Source organism: Cupressus sempervirens, chromosome 6 (assembly GCF_028749045.1).
Source record: "Cupressus sempervirens isolate cs-2001-9-10 chromosome 6, ASM2874904v1, whole genome shotgun sequence".
Taxonomy (NCBI): Eukaryota; Viridiplantae; Streptophyta; class Pinopsida; order Cupressales; family Cupressaceae; genus Cupressus; species Cupressus sempervirens.
The window spans coordinates 645,447,554-645,455,674 of record NC_143123.1 but is presented as its reverse complement, the minus strand read 5'-3'; positions in this window follow the sequence as shown (position 1 = coordinate 645,455,674).

Genomic DNA, 8,121 nt, shown 5'->3' with positions numbered 1-8,121 from the left:
TTCTCTTTAACTATTGACTTGAGGCTAGAGATTGAGTTTAGCAGTAGATTTGGTGTAGTTTTCCTAGCATGGTGCTAGAGGGACATGGTATTGTTGGACACATGTTACCATCTCATGAGTTGGTATGCAGACATTTGATGATTGTGTCCACTGATGAAAGTCTATGCAACCTTGTGGAAAGGTGACATCTTGTCTGGTTGGGTTATGTTACCCTAGTTTCTAGTGGTAGTTGAGTTTTTGTGCCTTGGTGAGGTGTTGTGCTCCTATGCTTAGTGGTGAGTAGTCCTTTGGAGTGTGTCCTTTTGTTGGTAAACTTTCATCCTCTTTGTTCTAAGGGTGTTTATGTGGATTCCGGAAGAAGCTAAAAATCGCAGCAATCCAAGGTTTTCTTGAGCTGGATCTAATGAGCCCAACCTCACGATGATCCCACGCCCATAGCTCCCACAACGAAAAAAATAGTAAATCCTCATGAAGAGGATTTTGGGTTTTACTCTCCAACTCTCTAATTCAAAACTAAGAAGTGAGGAATTAAATTCCTCTTTGGATATTTATTTACTTTTTGAGTGAATAATTGATTAGGGCAAATAACTAGCCAACCTTGTTAAACTCTAAATCGAACCAAACAAAAACATGCTATTCCTATAAATAGGAATTCATCTATGGAAAAGCTGCTAGGAATTAAAATAAATCAATTAAAAAGCTCAAAAACCCGAAAACACAGAAATCACCTTAATGACTTTCATGACAATGCGAAACTCTAAATGCACAGACACGCTCACTGGTCTAATCACATAATGCAAATGAGTTTGGATTTAATAATCATTGAAAATTTTAATCTAAACATTTAATAAAGGATACGTCGACCATATAAGAGTGATATTGGTAAAATATGAAAGGTTGAATCACTAACTCCATGTGCCACTGCCAGGGATATAAATCTTGCACACTAAACAACACAATCAAGTGCAATTGCATATAATAACATAGTCGAAGAATTAAATGCATTAAATCACCTAATTTAACAATTTATTTAATTATATTAAAATAATCTATTTACATCACTCACATTTGTATAAAGCATAACAACGTAGGAATGAAGTAAATAACCATAGCATTAAATCCATCACATAATATAATCAGAGGTATGTCAAAATACCAGATAACCAGATATCATTATAAAACACACTATCATCTCAAAATGGCATCATCATGCAATATGATTAACTAAACAACATAGTATTCTAATATCTAAGATACTGAAATCAAGGTATAACATCTGACCCTCAGGTCGTCTCAAATGTAAAGCATCACATGAGTAACAAATATCTCTCTAATAAGAAATATAAGAAGGTAAATGTCTGCAACACATAACCAAATAATCCAACAAGAACAACCCATTTTAATTACTTAAGAATTTAATAATGATTGTTTATAGAATCAACAAAAAGACACTTAAAATGCAAAAGCAAACATAGTCATAAACATGACTAACCACTACTATAGGAACCTAATCCAATGTAGTGTGGTAAAAAGAACACAGTCCAATCTTTGCACACATCTCAAGATAATCACGAAACAACCTCATGATATCACATCAATCTTGGTAACCACTGGCACAAACCTTAGTGAACCTTAAATCACATCATAATCTCATAAATTAGTAGAAGCATAAACAAAGCAACTGAAACAAAAATATAAATCCAAACACCTCGATGGTGTAGACCACTCAGTGTCACAATCATGATCCATCACAACAAAAGATCAACAAAGTTGCATCCATCAAGATGACTTATAGAAGTCAAATGGGAGAGGCACTACAATGTATACATACATATATATATCTATGTATACATGCATGCATGCATAGATATATCTATGTATGTATGCAATGTACACATAGATATATGTATGTATGGATGTATTCATGCATGCATGCATCCATGCATACATATATCTATGTATACATTGCATATGCATAGATATACATGCATGCATACATACATATATATATCTATGTATACATGCATGCATGCATAGATATATCTATGTATGTATGCAATATATACATAAATATATGTATTTATGGATGCATGACTGCATATATGTATGGATGCAAGCATGCATGCATCCATATATACATGTATCTATGTATACATACATGTATCTATGTATGTATACATGTATGCATGCATCCATCCATACATACATGTATCTATCCATGCATGCATGTATACAAGATATATACATGTATGTATGTATGTATGTATGTATGCATACATACATGCATGTATGCTTCCATGCATACATACATGTATGTATGGATGGATGCATGCATACATACATGTATGTATGGATGGATGCATGTATGTATACATAGATACATAGATATATACATGCATAGATACATGCATACATATATCTATGTATGGATGCAATATATACATAGATATATGCACGCACGCATGCATGCATCCATACATACATATATCTACGTATACATTGCATACATACATAGATATATCTAGTACATAAGCTAGTACATTCAGTACAGAGAAAATAAACTTCAAGACATGCCCTAAGGGCTTACAATAGCATAAATCTGGAGATATTTTTTCCTTTTAGCACCTCCTCTCAAACTCCACTCCGAACTGCCTTTCACAATGCCAAAAATCTCTTTAAATAGACCTTGGAGGGTTAAGGACTAGGAATACATTCTAGAAGTGCTAGTAGGCATCCACCGACCAAATAGAAGGTTCTAGAAGCTACGTTAGAAGTCGACACAAATTTAGAAGAATCCAAAAATGGTAACCGAACTTCTGGGAGACATAACTTTTGAACAGTAGCTCCGATTGACGAACCGTTTACATTTTTGGAAAGCTCTTGAAGTACTCTATTGTCCTCTGGATGAGCTTCATTGGTCCTCCATTTTTTTGACCCTTTTTGAGGTCATTTAATGCCCCAAACCATACTTTGAAGCATTCTTAGGAGGTCTCAAAAACTTGAAAATTTGCAATAACTTTCAAATCGTGGGGCCTTTTGACCTGATTCTTTTTCTGGAATGCTCTAAATTATAATTGCATTCATCTGGCCAATTTGCACCTTCTAGTTTACCAAAATGATGGTCCAATTACATAATCCTATTTTTTTGGGATTTATATGTATCCCAAGGTGTTCAAATACTCTATCGTAGAACACTGATAGTGGAACTGTGAGAGTTGGATCCTTTATTTGACCCAAATGGGTATCTAGAAATGAGAACATATGAAACAGAAACTAAGTCTAAGTACATTTTTTTTTGGGTGACACAAAATTGCCCTTATACCTCTAGATGCTCCTACATCAGACACCTAGGGTAGATTGAAAAGCGACCCTGTCGCTTTATGAATGGTAGAGGAAATCCCAAATGGGAAACCTTAGCTGCTAAAATCCAGGTTGAGTCCTCTATCAGTTTTCCTTTCCACTTGACCAAATACTCTTCATACTGCCTATTTCTGGTACTACCGACACGATGATCTAGAATGTCTTCTATCTCCTCCTTCTTTCAAGCAAGAATCGAACATGGCTCTAACACCAGCTCCTCATCTACACCATCATCATGATACTCTATTAAATTTAAAATATTAAAAATAGGAGAAATGTGAATACCATCTGGCAGCTCCACCTCATACGCATTTTCTGAGTCATGTTTCTTCAAAATTTTGCAGGGGCCAATTTTTTTCATTTTCAGCTTGTTGTAAGTACTGGCTAGAAATCTTTCTTTTCGTAAGTGCACCATGACTAGATCCTCTACTTAGAATTCCTTATGTCTTCTCCTTTGATCATTCGTAGCTTTATACTCTTGATTCTTTTTGGTAATGTGTGCTTCAACCTCCTCATGTAGATGCTTGATATGTTCATCAAATTATTGAGCTTCAGCACTTGTCCTCTCCCCTTGTTCTATCTTTCTCAATTCTAGTGCAGTCCTTGGGATACTTCTATATACAATTTGGAATGGTGATTTTCCAATACTCCTATTTATAGAGTTATTATAAGTAGACTCTGCCTATGGTAGAATCAAATCCCATCCCTTGGGCTTATCCCCAACTAAACATCTCAACAAATTGCCCAGACTTCTGTTTACCACTTATGTTTGGCCGTCAGTCTGCGGGTGATGTGTGGAATTGAATTTCAAGTCTATTTTCAATTTCTTCCACAATCTCCTCCAGAAATATCCCACAAATTTAGTATGTTTGTTAGAAACTATACTATGTGGGAGACCATGTAGTCTCACCACCTCTCTGAAAAACAAGTCTATAATATGGACAACATCATGAGTGTTGTGGCATGGAATGAAATGTGCCATTTTGGATAACCTAAAAACCACCACAAATACTGAGTCATTACCCCTTTGTGTCCTCAGCAATCCAAGAATAAAATCTATACTTATGTCCTCCCATGGCTTTGATGGAATAGCCATTGGCTGATATAGTCTAGTATTGTGGCTAAATCCCTTGGCAACTTGACAAACTTGGCAACTCTGTACAAACTTCTTCACATCCTGTGAAATCTGTGGCAAAAATTAATGTTCTCTAAGAATGCCAATGGTCTTATCTCGACCAAAATGTCCTACCATCCCTCTGCTGTGTTTCTCCTTAATCAAATTTTCTCTCATGGAACTCCTTGGAATGCACAAATCACTACCCTTGAACAACATGTCATCCTAAATCAAATAGTCTAACCACTTGGTTCTATCTACAGCAACAGGTTCTTTACAAGCTTTCCATGCTTCAGCAAAATCAGGATCCCTAGGATACAGATTCTTGAGTTCATCAAACCCAACTACTTCAACCTGCATTATTGTAAGCAACAACTATTTCCTACATAGTGCATCTGCAACCCTATTAGATTTTTCGCTTCTATGCTTCAACACAAATGTATAACTCTGCAAGAACTCTACCCACTTCATATGCCTCTAATTCAATTTACCTTGGCTATTTAGGTACTGTAATTCCTGATGATCAGTATAAAAAAAAAATTCCTTTGGCAACAAATAATGCCTCCATTTCTTTAAGGCCTAAACTATTGCATAGAACTCTTGATCATAAACAGAATACTTCTTCTTTGCATCATTCAATTTTTCACTAAAATATGCAATAGGCTTACCTTCTTGACTTAATACAGCCCCAATAGCACTACCACTAGCATCACTATCCACCTGGAACACTTTTCTAAAATCTAGAAGTGCCAACACAGGTTGTTCTATCACCTTCTTCTTCAGCAATTCAAAACTTCTCGTAGCTGCTACAATCCATTTGAACTCTTTTCTATCCCCTATTATTGTATCAGTTAGGGGTGCCCATATGCCACTAAAATTCTTAATAAACTTCCTGTAAAAACTAACCAGACCATGAAATTATCTTACCTCATTAGCAGACCTTGGAGTAGGCCATTCCGAGATGGCTTTTACCTTCTCTGGATCCATTTTAATAACATCAGGTGATATAACAAATACCAAGTAGACTAACTCCCTTTTAGCAAAGATACACTTCTTCAAATTAGTTAATAGTTTATCTTCTCTCAACCTCTCAAGAACACTACAAATATGCAATAAATGTTCTTCCAAATTCTTGCTGAAAATTAAAATATCATCCAAATAAAAAATAAATTTTTTTCCCAAGAACTTCTTAAGTACCTCATTCATGAGCCGCATGAAGGTGCTTTGGGCATTCGTCAATCCAAAGGGCATGACTAACCACTCATAAAGACCCTCCTTGGTCTTGAAGGCTATTTTTCACTCATCTCCTTCTCATATCCATATCTGATGATAGCCACTATTGAGATCTATGTTTGTGAAGTACTGAGTTCCAGTCAAGTAGTCCATAAGATCATCCATTCTTGGCAAAGGAAACTGATACTTGATGGTTATCCTATTTATAGCTCGAGAGTCTGTACACATCTTGCACTCTCTATCCTTCTTTGGTGTGAAAACTATAGGTACTACACATGGACTTAGGCTCTCTTGAATCAACCCCTTCCTCAATAGCTCCTGAACCTGTCTATTTAGCTCCTCTATTTCAGTAGGAGTCATCTTGTGAGTAGTCTTATTAGGCAAACTAGCTCCTGGAATCAGATGTATCTGATGACTAATTTTATTTACTAGTGGCAATCCTTCTAGAACATTATCAAAGATAATATCTCCAAACTCACCTAGTAAATCTGAAACTTCAAGTGGTATTTCACTACTACCTTCTTTATCTTTCCTAGGAATCAAAGCATAGCACATATGCTGATGTTTCACGCCATCTAAAAACTTTCTTCCATCAACAAGACAAATTCTAGCATTGCTACATAACTTTTCACCTTCCTTTTTCATGGGCTTCAGTTTGTGGCAAACTCCATCCTTTGTTAGAGAGTATGTGTTTGCATGACCATCATGTACTGCATGTCTATCAAACTGCCATGGTCTACCCAATAATAGATGGCAAACATCCATTGGAATAACATCACAGAGAACTTCATCATGGTAACTCCCAATTTTGAATTTTACTAAACATTGTTCACTTACCAGGACCTTATGATCATCTTTCACCCAAGCAATCCGATAGGGCTAGGGATGTCTCTCCTTCTTGAGCTTCAACTTAGAGACCATCTCCTCTAATACTAAGTTATCTGTGCTACCACCATCAATGATCACATCACAACATTTATCCTCACACATGCATCTAGTATGGAATAAACTCCTCCTTTGTCCTAGTTCTATCTCACCACTTAGTAGGACCCTTTCATTTACCAAGGTCTCTCCTCTTTCTACATCTTCTGAATGTGATGATTGTGCATCCTCATCCACATGAGCAACCCTAGCTTGTCCCTCAACCCTCCTATCTATCCTTCCTTGTCGTTGAGGGAATTTAAAGGCATGATGACCTTCTTCATTGTAATGGAAATAGGTACCATAGAAGCCTCTTCTTCTTTGTACACATCCTCTACCTCTTCCTCTCTAATTTCCAAAGTCTTGATCATGGGAGTGGTTGAAACCCTCATTTCTTTGGTTCCTACTAGTACCCACATCTTCATTTTTCTTTTGGGGTTCATTTCAGCCTCTAGAGGACCTACCGCTTCCCCTTCCTCCTTGATCGCACCCTTTGTCTTCCTTTAAACCTTTTATTTAGCTTCTCTTCAACTCATAGGGAAAACTTGTATGCCTCTTCAATGTTGGTCATTCTTACCAGACTTAATTCCTCTTGGATGCTAGGTTGCAACCCACTGATATAATGAGTAACCTTCTCCTTATTTGCTTCTGCATGCCCTACTCTAATCAAGAGTCGGTAAAAATCCTCTGTATATTCTTGGACTAATCTTCTTGCTTGCTTTAACCCATGCATCTTCTTAAACAAATCAAGCTCATAGTCCATAGGAATGAACTGCTTCTTCAATTTATCCACCATGTGATCCCATCTTATGATCTTCTCCTTTCCTCTTCTATTTATTTCCAATTGAACCTCTTCCCACCAGATTTTGGCATGGCCTTTCAGTTTGGCCTTTGCAAACTTAACCCTATCTGGGTCCCTGATATCCTCATACTCAAAGTATTCTTCAAGTTCATTGATCCAATCGATCAACTCATCTGGTTTCAGATTTCTTGAAAATACACCCACTTCAATTGTAGGTCTTTTCCCAAACTTAGTAATGGCCCTAAAAAGCCTTTCCTCTGCATGATTTAGAACTTCCTCGTCAAATTCTCCTTCTGGTCCAATTTTGTCTTCTTCATTGTCATCCTCACTTTTATCACCTACGGCCACAGTTGTTCCTCTATGAAGCTCCTTCTGCAATGCTTGTACTTGCCTTTGGAGGGCTCTAAGCTCCTCAGGACTAATAGCTCTGGCCCTACCACCATGCTCTCTTCATGGAGGCATCTTCTAACTTGAACCCACAACCACACAGTCTTGGTGCAAACTATCTCACAGTCAGCGCTCTATCTACACACTTAGGAAAACCTACTCTGATACCACTTGATGGGGACTAGACCCACGCACGGGATGGACACAATAGGAAAAGTGAAATTGTATTAACTATGAAAATAAGCTAGTACATTCAGTATAGAGAAAATAGACTTCAAGATATGCCCTAAGGGCTTACAATAGC